We start from the raw sequence: 17,204 nt of genomic DNA, 5'->3' as shown, positions 1-17,204 counted from the left end.
GTTAACACCTGGCCTTCACACATAGGTACATGCATACCCCCACATCTGCAGATCCACAAATGCATACACCAAATACAGCACACACACACACAGAGAGAGAGAGAGAGAGAGAGAGAGAGAGAGAGAGAGAGAGAGAGAGAGAGAAGAGAGGGAGGAAGAGATGGCAGAGAGTACTAAAACCTTTGACTTGGCAATATGAAGGTCATTAGCTCCAGCAAGCTGACCCTGTACTGAGGGAGCAGGAAGCAACTCAATGTCTGTAGAGCAAGAACTTGTGATTCTGGAGGCATTCTAGAACTATCGAGAACAGGATGATGCCAAAGCACCCAGACCTGAGATAAAGGATGGCATCCCTTAAAACTTAACCTTTTATCCCATCATCGTTGAGTGTCCTATGTTCCTAGGACATACAAAGATGGAGTTCAGAGAGCAGGAACAGGGGTGGAGACTGTAACCCATCACAATAAATCCTCATGGCTAAACTCTGGGTATAAGTGACTGAAAGGGGGCTGGAGGGATGACTCAGCAGTTAAGAGCAGTGGCTGTTCTTCCAGAGGTCCTGAGTTCAATTCCCAGCAACAACATTGGTGGCTCACAATCATCTGTAATGAGATCTGGTACTCTCTTCTGGCCTGCATGCATGCATGCAGACAGATATTTTTAAAAAGGTGACTGAAAGTTGAATTTTGGAAACCTAGCTCTATGTGATTTTGGAAAACACACTTAAGGGAAGTCTGAAGCAAACTACTGTAGGGAAAGATAGCCTTTCAGGGAAAAGCAATTCGTATGACAATAAAGTCCTAATAAATAATAAAGTCCCAGGAAGAACTGACAGTGCTGAACTGGTCCCTACTGACTAAGGTAAGGCTGAAGTACGTACATTGATAATGACAGGGTTGAAAGAGGAAATGGACAAATCCTCACTCAGCATTCTTCATAGCAGAGGGGAACCTAGTAAGGTCACCGGGGACTTAAATACAGCCAACAGGCTTCCTCTAATGAGCACTTAGCAAGCGCTGCATCGAACTACTAAAGTCATAACCTTTAAACACCTCTGGGCCTTTATGACATTAGGTGGTAGAACCAGTTTCAATTAATTTCAGGATATTTGAACCATACAGGGAACTCCTCAGACCATAGCATAATTAAATAAAAATCAGAAACCAAAAAGACTTCTGAAATATTCTTCTAGTAGACCTTGGGTCAAATAGGAAATCATGATGGGAATTAGGAAAAAAAAAAAAGAATTGCCGAGTTCATTGAAATATTGTACATTACAGCTACTGTATTGCAGGGATGGGGAGATGACTCTGTGGGTAAGAGTGCTTGCTGCTTAAGCATGAGGTTGTGAGTTTGAATCCCAAGCACCTGTATGTTTATACAGCTGAAATTGCTGTTTGGAGGACATAGTATGTCCGCAAATACTGACATTTTTTAAAAGAAGTGATATACGAGGAAGTGTGGAGATTAAATGTCATGGTGTTTGGAGTTGAGATGAGCAGAGGTGTGGTGAGATTCATGTCGGGTGAAGGGAGGTGTGTCTCCAGAGCCACCGGAGAGAGGCTCTATGAAGCTGAGGTGGGGGAGGGGAAGGGCTGGAACTGCCCCCTCCCCCAACCACTCTGTGAAATCCTGTTCTCAGCTCAGCTCTGCCAAAACTCATGAGAGCTCAGTGTTTGTTAAAGGAGAAAAGCCGAACTCTGACCTTAGCGTCCGAGGCAGTACACTGCCCAAGAGAAGGTGCAGAGCCTGCCTTTTAAAAGCCATCCCAATCTGATCCACTCCCTCATCTAGAACATTCTGAGCCTCACAGTCAAAAGAATATTTCTTGACTCTAAATTTGACTTCCAATCCTAGGTCATAGTCTAGATTTAATATGAGAGTTAATACTTTTTTGCTTTGTGATTTTATTGCTATTCATTGACTATTAATTAACTTATGCTGAAAATTGCAAAGTGGTTTATACATATTTATAGGAAAGTGTACAAATGACAACAGATGGATGTATTTTATTTTACATGTGTGTGTATATGTGTGTGTGTGAGTGTACTTATGTGGAGGCTAAATGAGGATGTCCAGTGTCCTATCCTATCCTATCCTATCCTCTGTCCTTTGAGACAAGGTCTCTCCCTGATGCTGAGTATCTTTCATGTGGGTGCTAGGGACCCTCTTGGGTTTCCATGGCCACCTCCTCAGCCCCGGTGGAATTACCTTAAAAGTATGTTTTCAGGTGCTAGGGAGATTGCTTCATTAGTGAAGCACTGCTGTTCTGGCATGCTGGCCTGAGTTCAAGTACCTGTGAAGAGTCAGGTATGGTGCATGCATTTATAATCCCAAGAGCAGCAAGGCAGAAACAGGATTTACTGGACGGCTAGACTAGGTGAATCAGTGAGCCCAAGGCCAATGAGAGAGCTTTTGTCAAAAAGGGTGGAGGGTGCTGGAGGAAAGGCCTCTGAGGATGACCTCTCAACTCCACATGTAGACAGACGGACAGACAGACAGACAGACAGACAGACAGACAGACAGACACACACACACACACACACACACACACACACACACACACACACACACACACACACATCATGTTTTAAGTTAACTTTGCAGTTTTGCGTTAGGCAGCATTCATAACTATCATGAGTCACATGCAGCTTGTAGGTCGCAGGTTGGATATTTGTGATACAGGCCTGACACCTGAGGGAATGAAGCCAGGCCCCAAAAGACATATTGCAGAGTCTGTCCATGTCAAACTCCAGGGCAGATTAATCAAGACTAACAGAAATCAGTTCTGGGAAGGACTGGGAGGGGGAGAATATTGGCTAGGAAGGAACAGGAATTTTTAGGGGGAAATAGAAATAGATCTTTGTAGGTGGATACCTTTTCTTTTTTTCACCGTTTACACCTGTACCCTTTAAATGGATACATGAGAATTCATGACTTAGAGAGTGGATTAAGAAATGTATAAACTGGGCATGGTGGCACATGTCTTTAGTCTCAGACCTCACTGAAGGCAGAGAGGCAGGTGGATCCCTGTGTTTGAGGCTAGCCTAATCTACATAGAGAGTTCCAAGGCTATATAATGAGACCTTGTCTTTAAAGGGGAGTGGTGTTGTAACTAGAGAGCTGGGAAGAAACATTAGGGCCTGAGTTTGATTCTCTAGAACCACAAAAAAAGCCAAGTATAGTGGGCAGAGACAAGCAGATCCATGGAAGTTCACGGGCCCATGAGAGACAGACAGACAGAAGAGCAGAGAGAGGAGGGGGGAGGGAGAAGAAAGTTCTGCAGTTTCTGCTAAATTCTCTTTCTTCTTGTTCTCAACGCTGCCTTGAGCATACATACCATCCCATGTCTGTAGTCTCAATAATTCTCAAGACTTCTTTTGTTTTCTTCTTTTTCCCCCCTAGCTATGCGAACTTAAGAAACAATTCTACATGTAAAAGCATTTACTATAAGCCACTGGGCTACACAAGAACAAACAGAACCTAGGGTAGACATGTATTAATCTGTTTCTTCTTGCTGGATACCCCACACAGAAGCATGCTTCTCACGGTGACTCACACAGCATACTCATGCTTACCTAAACTGTGAATGCTGGAACAGCCTGTTAGGCCTTTTGTTGGCTTTGTTTTAATCTGTATGACATTTTCTCCCCGTAGTTCAGGCTTGGCTTCATTCCTTGTTTACTTTTTCTTTTTTCATCTTTGTGTGTATGTGTGTATGCATTAGTGTGTGTATATGTGATATATATATATGTGTGTGTATGTCTATTTATGTATTGTATATTCATGTTTGTGTGTATATGAATGCGAGTGTGTGTGTGTAAGCATGAGTGTATGACTGTAAGAATATATATGTGTGTGTGCTGTATGTGTATGTTCATGTTTGTATTTGTATGTTAGTGTGTGCGTGTGTATGCGAACGCTCGAACACACATGCACGCAGTGATTGTGCTTGTGGATTTGTGTGTTCATGTTTGGGGACAGGGCATGTATGTACCACATTACACATGAGCATGTCAAAGGACAACCTTGGGTGACAGTCCTTGAGACCAGGTCTCTCTTATTCATTGCAGCCTACACTAAGTCTTTGAGTTTCTGGCTAGTCTCCTGCCTCTGCCTTCCACCTTGTCATAAGCATGCTGGGATTACAGGTTTAAGCTTCTGCACCTGGCTTCTATATGGGCCCCAGAGATCCAAACTAGGGGTTATCTGACTTGTATGGCACGCTGTGCTCATGGAGCCATCTCCTCAGCCCTGCATGCTGTTTTCTGTGTGAATGCTTCCCTTCCTTCCTGGGTCTATGTAGGAAACGGTGAAGGATATTTCCTTCTGAAAAAGGCATGTATGATGGTGTAAATGTGTGTACTGAGGTCCTGGGGACATCTCTCTGATTCTTCTCTTCTTGTCCTTCTAGACTCCAGAGTCAGATGCGCCTGCTTCAGGTGAAGGTGAGAGTGAAGACAACCAACTCCACCCAACCCCCGCAGACCCAGAAGAGCAGGAATGGTGCCTGGGAATAGACCCTGAGGACTTTGAGACACTGTCCCATAAGAGTGAAAGTCGGTCAGACACAAAGACAGACCCCTTTGAGAGCGCTTCTGATGCAGAGTCCCTGCCTGGAGACCCCACAAGTGGAGTCTGCCTCTCTCCAGGTGGCCCCTCTGCAGATACAGAAGCAGGCTGGGGATGCCCTGATGACTCAGCAGCTAGATCTCCTCAAGGGCAGCATTCGACTGTTGATGAGCTCCATACAAAGGAGGAGCTGGATTTACTCTCAGGCTTGAAGGAAGATTATCATCAAAGTAAATTGCACACATCAACGGCTACCGCTGCTGGAAAGCGGGATGAAGAAATCCTCTGCAGCTGTAGGGCCAGCTTGGTGCCAAAGCCTGTGCCAGCCGTTGAGTCCTTCTCACAGAGGGCCACCAGCAGCATCAGTCCCCAGCTGCAAAAGTCCAGGTCTAGGGGCTATCTGGATGTCCCCTTGGTCTGGCCCTGCTTTCTGCAACACTGTGAACTAGGTCAGAGCTGGCCACACATCCACAGCAGGGCTGGGGCAGCAGAGCTACCTCACACAGGCCGGCCGGACAATGAATTTCCCCTGTGGATCAGGACAAAGAAGGGGCCTGCCTCCAGGCCCACCGTGGGCACAGACTTCCTCTGGATTCATTCCTGCTTGGATATAGCCTGCCTACCACGATTGGGCACACCTTGTCTCGTAGACACCAAATGTCATCATAGTGTCCCAGAAAATCTCGATGCCAATGGCAAGACACCCCAAAGATGCCAGCACATGAAGACTCTGGTTAGGGCTCATTCTATAGCAGCATTTCCTTTGTGTTGCCTTAAGGAGCCTTTGAAGCGGAAATGTGTGACATTTGGGCCCTACCTGAGGGAAGGGACAGAAAGAGAACCCGGTCACCCAATAATTCATAACACTCTTTCCCCTGGGCCCACCCAGCTGTCTTATTTACTTTCCACTTCTCCAAGCAAGGCCCCTTCTTTGCCGGGTGAGTACAAGCTGAGTGACTGTAGCTTTAAAAGGACATCTCAAGACACACCCTGTGTAGGTCTCCCACTGGAAAACCGGGTAGAACAGGCTTCTAGGTCATGCCCAGACCCTTCCCACCTTATTTCAGAACTGCTGAAGCTTGGCAGCCAAGAGGAAGTGCCTGGACCCGCTGAATACAAGCCAGGACTTAGCCCAGAGCTCAGACTTGAGGAGCCCGAAGGTGTCCACCCTGATGATGCTATGGGTAAACAAAGGTGCCTGCAAAACATCCCTGCCAAGACAGGAAACCAGACCCAGACCTACTCATCAAAGTGTGTTCTCAATGAGGACAGAAAGCCGCCTGACAGGGCCTTCCCCTTCCCACATCGCTGCAGCTATAGTGAGATGCCTGTGGGTTACTCGGATGTGAACGGTAGAGCCTATGCCCCAAAGAGCACCCTGAGGTCAAGTGTAATTGATCCTTCAGAAGCAGCAGGTGAGGCAGCAGCTCTAGACCTCCAATGCATGGAAAAGAGTCTTTCAGATTTCCCAACAGTCAAAATGTCTTACTGCAGGCCTGGGAATGAGTGTGCACATGGGACTGGGGACTCCAAGGAGACTATCACTTCTGGCCAGCAGCATGGGGCCTCTAAGCCCAGCTGCAAACTCATTATGGTAGCAGTAAAGCAGGAACACAAACAGACCTCTACAAGGAAGGCCCACTGTCGTCTAGACTCACAGTCCAGTGATTTTCCAAAGGAAAGACCCAAATCTTCACAAGGCCCAGGCACCACGGCTTATGAGTCTCCCAGGACCCCAGAAATGCCAATGTGCCGCAGTGAGTGTGAACTGCCAGGATGCCCCACAGCAGGGCCGGGTGATGGGGATCCTCAGCTGCTGGCCCAAGGCATAGAGCTTGTGAGAGCTGTGGTCCCTAGGGCTGCTTCGGATGACACACTGAGCTCAGAAGAGACACTGGAGGAGAAGCTTGAAGAAACCACTAGCCTGGGGTCTGAGTGTGTACACTCAGACGTGGGCATCCACCCCGAGGGGAATCAGGAATCTTCCAGCCCAGAACTCAAACAAAGAGAGTGTGCCACAGAGGGTGCAGAGGTTGGGGAAGTCTCCGGTGTGTGGGCCGGCGAGGTAGATGTCCCACATTCAGGAGTCCTGGCTTCGTCCCATGTCACAATGCTGCAGTTCCAGGGACCGTGTGGCTGGCTTCAGCCAGATGCACTGGAGTCAGAGCAGCGTCCTGCCGTTCTCCAGATGACCCCTTTAAGGACTGACAGGTCCTGGTCTGAGGAAAGTCCGGGAGGGGAAATACCGTGCAGCCAGGCCTTGACCTCAGAGGGTCTGAACCTGGCTTGCCCCAGCCCTGAGGAAGGTGTGCCCCAGAGTCCATGGTTTGCAGCCTGCCAGATGGAGCCGCCTCTGCACCCTGTGCACCAGAGCGTGTCTCTGGAGACCCATTCTGTTGGCACACACCAAGAGATTCAAGTGGGGACATCTGGGGACCTTGGTGGTGAAGGCCCTTCCCCAGAAGGCTGCAACAACAAGAGACTAAAAACAACAGAGAGCAAGATCAGGGCAAGGCTGGCCTTAGCCCACAAGACCTTTACCAATTTTTTTGAGGCCAAGGTTACAGAGAAAACAAATGCTGACTCTGTCAAAGGAGAGAAAGAGAAACGCAGGCGAGGCCAGAGCTCCTGGCGCACGTTTCTGAGAAGCAAAGATGTGGAAGGCTCCAAAAGGCCTCCTTTAGTGAGTGGCGTTCCAGGACCAGACTTTCCTGAACTCCTCCGCTCTTCCCCACCAGCAGCCAGAGGCCACCGTGAAGAGTGGACAGTTAGCACGGACAGCAGCGTGTGTGCGGAGTCCTGGACACCCCTACAGTCTCCTGCAACTCCACCCTCCAGCTGTCTAACTTCTCCAGAACACAGGAGGAAAAGTGAACCGACCATAAAACGCACTGCTACCCAGGAAAGTAGTAGGTACCTTTCTTCTGGAATCTTCCCAGAGCCATCCTGGCTGACTTCCCCCACCAGCCCTGGAGCCCAGCATGTTGGCATCGGTTGTACCCTCTCCTGCAGCTCTGCTTGCCACTTGGCCTATGAAAACCAATGCATGCCCTCCAGACCCACAAGCCCCAAGCCCACAAGTCCCATGCCTGGGGCTCAGAGGGTAGATCTCTGCCTTGGGGGCAGGACTAGTGCAGTTTCCATGGTCTCTCTTAGAAGCTACAGGGACACCAACAGATGTTCAGAGGCCTCCGAACTGCCCAAGAGCAAGGCCAGGGCAAGCTTCTTACTCTCCCTGCAAACATTAAACCAGAACAACCAGAAGGAAGACAGCACCAGCACGTGCCAGTGTCACCATGGCCTGGACACAGCATCCTTCCTTAGGGACCTTCCTGGGAGTAAGGTAAGTAAGCTGTTGGTGGCAACAACTCTTCCTTTATCTCTTAAGGCAAGTGGAGGGACGTTCCCCTGGGTTAGTGTTATCATGGTTTTAAAAAGTATTTATTTATTTAGTGAGTGTGTGTCTGTGTTTGTGTGTCTGTAAGTCTGTGTGTGTGTGTGTGTGTATGTGTGTGTGTGTGTGTGTGTGTGTCTGTATGTCTGTGTGTATATCTATGTCTGTGTCTGTGTCTATGTATATATCTGTATCTGTGTGTGTGTCTGTGTGTGTGTCTGTGTGTGTGTCTGTCTCAGTGTTTGTGTATATGTGTATGTCTGTGTATGTCTCTGTGTATGTATGTTTGTCTATGTGTGTGTCTGGTATATGTTTGTGTCTGTGTGTATGTCATATGTGTTTGTGTCAGTGTATGTCTGTGTGTGTGTTTGTATATGTGTGTATCTGTGTATGTCTGTGCATATGTCTTGTGTATGTGTGTGTATTTGTGTCTGTTCATGTTTATATGTGTGTCTGTGTATATGTCTGTGTCTGTGTGTATGTCTTATGTGTCTGTATGTCTGTGTGTGTGTCTGTTTGTCTATGTGTGTGTCTGGTACATGTCTGTGTGTATGTCTTGTGTGTCTGTATGTCTGTGTCTGTGTGTATGTCTGTGTATGTCTCTGTGTGTGTCTATCTGTCTATGTGTGTGTCTGGTATATATCTGTGTGCTTGTCTTGTGTGTATTTGTGTGTCTGTGTATGTCTCTATGTGTGTCTGTTTATGTATGTGTGTGTATATATGTTTGTGTGTATTGTCTTGTGTCTGTGTCTGTGTGGAGCAGGGTATGCTTCAGATCAAAGGACAATGAGTTCTCCCCTTCCACAGTGTTCAGGGGTTGAATTCAGGTGGTCAGGCGTAGCTGCAAGCTCCTCAAGCCACTGAACCATCTGCCCTGCCCTTTAGATTTGCTGTATTGAGACAGAGTCTCATGTGCTCAGGCTGGCCACGGTCTTGCTGTGTAGCCAAGGATGGCCTTGAGCTCCTTATCTGCCTGCCCTCACTTCTCAAGTGTTAAGATTACAGGTGTGAACCACCATGCCCAGTTTTACAGGGTGCTGAGCATTGAACCCAGGACTTAATGCATGCTAGGCAAGCACTCCAACGACTGAGATACATCTTAACACCACCACCCCCTTTGTATTAGATTTAAGGTAAAACTGAAAAAATATTCAAATACTAAAAGACAGTGTCAGGAAACTTACTTCATGAATCTCAAATACAAAATATAATACAACATGATAAATCTTTAGGGGAAAAAATCTCAAGGAAGAACACAGAATCTGGAAGATGGTTTAAACCCTTCATTTGCAACTTGTGTGTCCAACAGCAGAATACCCACACTACCCAAATAAGGCTCAAAACTCAACAATAAGAATACAAAAAGTATGTCAAGTTTTAATTACCTTTGTAGTTGTAGAAAATTTCCATATACATAAATGAGACAGCTTGAGGGTGACACTTAATTTTAAATTCAAAACTAGGCCAGTGAGATGTCTCAGAGGTTAAGAGCACTTGCTGCTCTTGCATAGGGCTGGTGCTCAGTTTCCTGCACCCTTAGGAGATTAACAACTACCTGTAACTTCAGCTGTGGGCAATCCAAAGCCCTCTGCTGCCTTCCAAGGGTATGGACATGTGTAAACACACATGAGTACAAATAAAATGAATCTTAAGCACAGAACTCATTGGTGTCATGGCTGACTTACAGCCTGGAGGTCATTCATTTGGTGTCTTAGATACTCCTTTGTGTTGGGACCATCTGAGGTCAGATACAGAATTTTCCATTTGAGACATAGTATCAGGTGTGGTGATATTTTGTTCTTGATTTAACAAATAAAGCTTGCCTGAAGATCAGAGTGCAGAGCTAAGCCACTAGTTAGCCATAGAGGCCAGGCAGTGGTGGCACCTTTAATCCCAGCACTCAGGAGGCAGATCTCTGTGAGTTCAAGGCCAACCTGGTCTACATTAGATTGATTTAGTCTCACAGAGTTCACACCTTTAATCCCAGCACTAGGGAGGTAGAGATGGGAGTGATACGGCTGGGCAGAGAGAGGAGACAGGAGCTCATTGCATTCAGTCTGAGGATTTGTAGGGACAGGATGGCCCCCTTTGGTCTAAGGAGTCAGAAGAGGTAAGAAATAGTAGCTGGCTGCCCAGCTTCTCTGATCTTTCAGCATTATCTGACTATATCTGACTCTGGGTTCTTATTATTAAGACCAACTGGAATTCCAGGTACAATCAGGACTCAAAATCTTTCAGGTTTTGTATCTTTTTGGATGTTTGGCTTCATTTGAGGGATGGCCAATCTATATCTTGTACTCAGTGTAAGTCCTTTGAAATCTGCCTAGTTTGTTGCCTCTGCCAATAATCCCTTTTTATGGCTAAGTAGTATTTTATCTTTAAAGGACACTTGGGCTGCTTTCAGATGTAAGGCATCACAGTAAAACTCCTGCAGATATTTACGAGCAGCACTGTGGTAGACATGAATTTCCATTTTTAGGCCGAATGCCCAATGGTGAGATTGTCAGGTCAGAGAACGAGTACGTGTTTAAATTTTAAGCAGTTTCCAGGGAGAGAGCTGACCTGTTAAAGTAAAAACATAAAGACTAGAGTTTGAATCCCCCAGAAACTATGGGCAGATCAAACAGGTATGGTGCTCTACTTGAAATTTCAGCCTTGGAAGGCAGAGACAGGGGACCCCAGAAGCAAACTGGATAGTGAGACTAACTGAATCCACAAGCTCTGGGTTTAAATGAGAATTAGAATAAAGGACAGTATGTTTTGTGGTTCCCAACTGAGTCAGGTGTTTGGAGGGTTCCAATGGTATGTGTAGATAAGGGACATTTGGAGGAAAAATGATGGAATTGGTGTGTAATTAACTTCACATGGCAGTGGTCAGCCTGCCTAGGGTGGAGGTGTGTGTCATCTTGCCCTGCTGGTACCCTTCTGGAGTTAAGGCTCAGCTGTTTGGAAGGCATGTTTTCAGAGAGGCGTGTTCACTGCCTGTGTGACCTGACAGAGGAGCTGTGTCATCTTACAGTCTCATCACCAATGAATGAGAAATGCTGTTCTCTTTGCCCTCGACAGGGTGTGGGACTGCTGTTGTAATCATCATGCCAGGATGTTTCATTTTGATCTTAATGTGACTGTCACTAGAGCTAGGCTGCTGAACTTTTCTTTCCCTCTCTTATTTACCATACATTTATCTTCTTTTTGTAGTTGTTGTTTGTTTGTTTGTCTTTTTGTTTTTGGAAACAGTTTCTCTGTATAGTTCTAGCTGTCCTGGAACTCGTTCTCTAGACCAGGCTGGCCTTGAACTCAGAGAGCAGCCTCCCGAGCAGGATTAAAGGCGTGCACCACCAAACACATCTACCTTCTTTAGTGAAATATATCTATATGTGTTTTGGCCATTTTCTAGTTACATTGTTGTGGTTTACACAGCTAAGTTTCTAAAATGCTAATCTTTGATTCAAATCTTATATGTGATTTTTCACTGTTTCCTTCTGCCTGCAATTGGTCGTATTGTCTTCCCAACAGAACCTCTTACAAAGACACCTTTTCAAGGAAGGGGGAAAGTGATGTAATTCTATTTCAATTAAACACATATTTAAAAAAAAAAGCAAGCCAGGAAAAAAGTGGATAAAAACCTTGGCATTTTGAGGCAGTCCATCTTTAGTGTTTGGTGCAATTGTGTAAAATAGGTCATGTTCTTAGTGTAATGTCTAACATCTTAACCATCCCCAAAACCCCAAATATTTTTACTGTGCTTCCTTCCATCCTCACATTGAAGTTTATTATTATTTTTTTTTATTTTCTTGTACTGGATTACTTACAGCTGCCTTTAGGCATGTACATAATGAACTTGGAACATGTTGCACCATCCATGCCCTTTCCCTTATCGCCCTCCCCCCTAGTCCCTCTGTCCCCTAAACAGTTTCATGTCTACCTTCATGCCATCAGTCATATGTGATTTTATAAACCTATATAAAACCTGGACCCCACAGATGAGACACTATACGTAACTGTTGTCTGTCTTGACTTAATTCCATTGTGCATGCAAACCACCTTTGCTTCATCCATTCTTTGTTGATGGACCTAATTTGTACCTAATTTGGCTTTCGCGACCAGTGTTTCATAAACATTGATGTGCATGTGGCTCTGTGATGTGTTGAATTGGAAAATTTGGGGTCATATGTCAGGATAGGGCTATTTTTGGTTTCTTGAGGAAACTCCATACTGATTTCTGTATTTTGAGAAGATTTTGTTAAGGTCTGAGATTTAGGAAAAGTTATTTCTCTGCCTGTGGGTAGTCAGTTGCTCCAGCACCAAATTGCTTGCAATATTAGCCTCAGGTCTTGAATAGTACTTATGGGACTACACTCATATGTCTTTATTCTGTTGCATTGATCTGTGTCTATCACGTCCCCAGTTCTACAGTAACCTAGTGAATGTCACTGAATAATATCATAAAACCTAGTAGATGGATTGCTCACATTTTCTCTTTCTCAAAATTATTTTCTTCTAGCTCTTTTGCATTTCCATATAAAGTTTAGGAAATCTTAACTTCATCTGCCAACGGCTTTGCTCAGACTTTGACAGGAATGGAATTAAGCAGTGTGTGAATTGGAACATAATTGGAGTCTTTACTATGTTGGATTTTCTAATTGATAAAACAGTGTCTCTATTCAGATCTTCAGTGCTATTACAGTGTTTTGTAGTTTTCAATTTTAGAAAAGTTTAGTTTGATTTATTCATACACATTTCATAATTTTGAAGTGATTATAAGTGGCATCATATCTTAAATTTGGGGTATATACCTGCTTGATCCTGTGCAGGTCTTGTGCAGGCAACCACAGCTGCTGTGTGTTCGTAAGAGCAGTGGTCCTGCTTTGTACAGAAGGTACGGTTTGGCTCTAGTCCTCCCCATCCTCTACTCCCACTTATGCAATGGTTCGTGGCCCTTGCAGGGTGAGATCGATGTTCCATTTGCAACTGAACTCTCTGCTGACACTTACTCCCTGCACTCTGACTGGCTGTATTTCTTCATTAACCTCCATCCACTACACAAAGAAACTTATGATAAGGTCTGGGGGCCACACTAATCTACAGGTAGAGAGATAGGAATTTAGAGGGTAGTTTGTTTCTATGTCCATTGAGCAAAATAACAACAATAAGCAGCCAGAGAACTGCCCAGCCATGGGTTCTTAACTGTACCAAACATGTGTTTCCTTCTGTGCTGTGGATCTCAAATCTAATCAGAAACCAGATGGTTACCCCCATAACCTACAAGCTTCTGTTGGACCCATAGGCGTATTTTGCCATGCTGGTCATTAGTATAGCTTACAGGTAAGACTGTTGATAACTCTTCTCCCAGAAGCCTGCATAACATCTGGTCAGTACCAACTTAATTTCTCCATGTAGACTGTGATTGGTAACTGTGGCATCTTCAGCAATAGGATCTCAGCATCAAGTTCCCATGGGCAACAAAGAGCCACGTTGATTGGAGCTTCTATTGTTTGGAGGTCTCTGGACACCTCTAACAACTGGAAGGGAGGCATTCCATCCTATGATACTTTGCTTTTTATTTGGTGTTCTATGGCTTCGGGGAGAAGCATAAACCCCTGTGTTTGATGGGTTCATTTTTATGAGCATGGGAATAAAAGAGTTCCTTCTTCTGGTGCTCATGGGTTGAGTTCAAAGAACAGACAGTGGAGATGTAAACACAAATTCCAACTATTGTTCTGGTGTGGACAGGTTTTATTTTGAAATGGTTGTGATATCTAAGTGCTAGCACTGAACTGAGACAGTGAGAGTGGTTGGGAGGTGAGAACTGTGCCTGCAACGAGCTCTGCTTGAGCAAGAAAGAGCTCTGGGATACAGACATGGCTCAGTTGTGATCATGCTCTCATCACAAACATGGGGACTTGAATTCAGTCCCCAGAACCCACATCAAAAAGCTATGCAAGATGCACATGTAATCTCAACACTGGGAAAGTGGACTTGAGGGCCAGCCAGCCCAGATTAGTCAGTGAGCCCCAGGTTCCAGTGATAGGCCCTGTATCAGAAAGTGGGTAAGGAATGACCCCTGAAATTGACCTCTGACTACCTCACTCATGTGCACATGTGTACCAGCACACACACACACACACACACACACACACACACACACACACACACACACGTATTTCTAATGGGCATGCCAAGTCATTAGGTTCTTTAACAGATATGGTCTTTGATCAAATCAGAAGCCTTTCTTGTTTGAAACAGTCTTGCAAGTAGACATTATAACAGAAACAAGATTTATTTTATGTCTAATCTCATTTTTTTTTGGTTGGGGTATTTGAGACAGGGTGTTTCTGTGTAACAGTCTTGGCTGTACTAGAACTCACTCTGTAGACCAGGCTGGCCTCAAATTCACTGAGATCCTCCTGCCTCTGCCTCCTGAGAGCTGGGATTAAAGATGTGTGCCACCACCACCTGGCATCTAATCTTAATTCTTTCCAAAATGACTGTGAATGAAGCATCTCAATGTAATCTTTATTTTGAAAATAAGTCAAAACATGTTATATCCAAAAGACTCCGGGGGAAGAGCAGCATCTCCAGTTGATTTACCCTTGCTTTGATCTCTGATGATGTCTCTCTGCTCTCTAGAGCTACACTGTCCGGGAAAAACTTCCAGACAAGAAGGCCAGTTGTTCCTGTGATCAGAAAACTTCTTACACAGAGGCTACTCCGCAGCTGCCGTCTGCCACTGAAGTAGTGACATGGGCCCTACCCTCCTTCTCCACAGAGCAAGTCCCCAGAGAAGTCCCTTCACAGCTCAGAAGGGCCCCGTGGCACTCCCGCTTCAGCTTGGATGACCTGTGGATAGAAAAGACTCAGAGGAGGAAGCTGGAGAAGCAGATGCAGCTTAGAAGAAAGATGTGCACAGGAATAGTGCACCAGGACCAAGTTCAGGTAAGGCATCAGAAGATGCCACAGGCCACGCATCTTCTGACATGGCCTGGGTGCCTGCCATTTCTTGACTCTGTCCTGCACTGGCACTTGTCACCCCTGGCCCCCCGAGTCACAGGAGCTGACCAGTATGAACCTATGTGTTAGTTAGCTTCCTATTACTATCATAAATGCCTGAAATAAATAGATAAAGATAAAAGGCTTGGGGCTGGGGAGACACCTCAGTCAGTAAAGCACTTGAAGACCTGAGTTCAATTCCACAAACTCACATTTTAAAAATAAAACAGGCTGGTGACATGTTTGTAATCCAGCTGCATGGAAGCAGAGACAGGTGGATCCCCCGGAGCTTACTGACCACCAGGCAGCATAGCCACATTGGCCAGTGAGAGACCTAGTCACAAAAAACAAGATGGACAATGTTTGGGCAATGACACTCTAGGTTGTCTTCTGCCCCCCAAACATATGTACAGACATATGCATCTGCACACATACACATGCACTCACACAAACATGCATGCATGCACACACACATAAATACAAATATTCACACAGAAGAAAGAAAAAGTGTTTGCTTTCGCATTTCCTCAGAGGTTTCAGTCCCCGCTACTTTGGGTTTGTGGTAGCTTGGCATATCATAGTAGGTGTGCATGGCAGAGGAGACCCTGTGAACTCACGGCAGCTGGGAAGAGGTAGAAAAGATTGGGGCCCCATATTCCCTTTTGCAGGTACTCCTCATTGCATAAAGTCTTCTGGCTTACAACTCTTGAAGGTTCCCATGCTTTCCAAGTTGAGGACCATCTTTTAACACACAAGCATTTGAGGGACATCCTAGACCAAGCTATATCAGTGTAAAAAAGACACTGCACGGCAGGAGCTGCCCCAGAGTTCCCGGAACACTGTTCTCCATTCCTCCTGTGTAATTTGTCCCCGTCCGGTAGCCAGAATTTGATCCCATGCATATTTACATGCAACTGACAGCCTATTGTAAATGACTTCACATGAGGCAGCAAGATGCTCAGCACTTCCCACCCAGCCTGATAGTGACTTGAGTTCACTTCCTAGGCCTTACATTGTACAAGGAAGACCCACTTCCTTCAAGTCCTCTGACCTCCCCATACAAGATGAATAAAATGCAACAGAAATTTAAAGAGACTTTACAGTCCTTGTAACACACCTTCTTGATTTTCAGTTTGCTGTTTTTTGCTTTGTTTTGTTTTGTTTTGTTTTGTTTCTTCCCCCATGATAAAATAGTACGGTTCTTGCCATGTGTCTGTGAAGTACACATCCCTGAGTCTGGCTTAGTCTGCTCGCAAGGTTTTGCAAGCTATCTCTATCAAAACCCAAGGCTTATCTTTTGCATTTTTAAAGAATTATTTTTTGAATTAATTATTTTTGAATTAATTGCTTTTGAAAGTATTAGGTTCCATCAAGCCATTCTGAAGCAGACTTTGTTCGGCTGACCCCCTTCTCCACTCTCCCGAACCTCCGTCCCCACTGCTTGAGCCCTTTTGCTTCAGAATTCCCCCTAACATTTTCATATCGCGCTTGCTCCTTACCCCTTCCTTAACACCCTTTTTGCCTTCTCATGGCCCTTTCTAGTCTCCTGGCCTCTACCCACACTCACTTCCACATAAATAAACACATACATAAATTAACAACTAAGACCCACATATGAGAGAAAGCATGCAGTGTTTGTCTGTCTGAGTCTGAAGTACCTCACAATGTTCTCTGGATCAATCCATTTTCCTAAAAACAGAGCATCTTTTCCCAAGATATTTTCATTATCATGAAAGGAAACCCCATATTTGTTGAGCAGTCAGTGCCCACTGTCTTCCCTGGGCCCTGGGAAACACGAGTCTGCTCCACCTTCCTATGGATTTATCCATTCCAATTCATGGAAATGGAATTGTGTGTGTGACTGTGTCTGGCTTCTTTCATTAATGCAATGATTTCAAGGTCCTTCCAACTCTTAGCATCTAACAGGACTTCATTCCTTTCTATGGTTGGGTATTTTATTACGTGTAGATATTTGTTTAATTGTTCCTCAATAGACATTTGGACTGGTTCCAATTTTGGGCTACAGTTAATGTTATTTCCAGGTACTATAAGCAAATTTGAATACATGATTTTTTGGTTCTCTGGAGTATATACTTAGAAGTAGAATTCCTGGGTTGGTGGATGGTAATTGTGTGATTAGCCTTTAGGAAAGCTTCCTGACTGACACTTTGGCCACACTGTTATCTTCCCACAAGCACTAGGGGCTGCATGGTTTCAGGTTCTCACTGGAGCTTGTTTTCTGTTTTGT

This window comes from Cricetulus griseus (genome assembly GCF_003668045.3).
Source record: "Cricetulus griseus strain 17A/GY chromosome 1 unlocalized genomic scaffold, alternate assembly CriGri-PICRH-1.0 chr1_1, whole genome shotgun sequence".
Classification (NCBI taxonomy): Eukaryota; Metazoa; Chordata; class Mammalia; order Rodentia; family Cricetidae; genus Cricetulus; species Cricetulus griseus.
Note: the sequence above shows the minus strand (reverse complement) of the source record.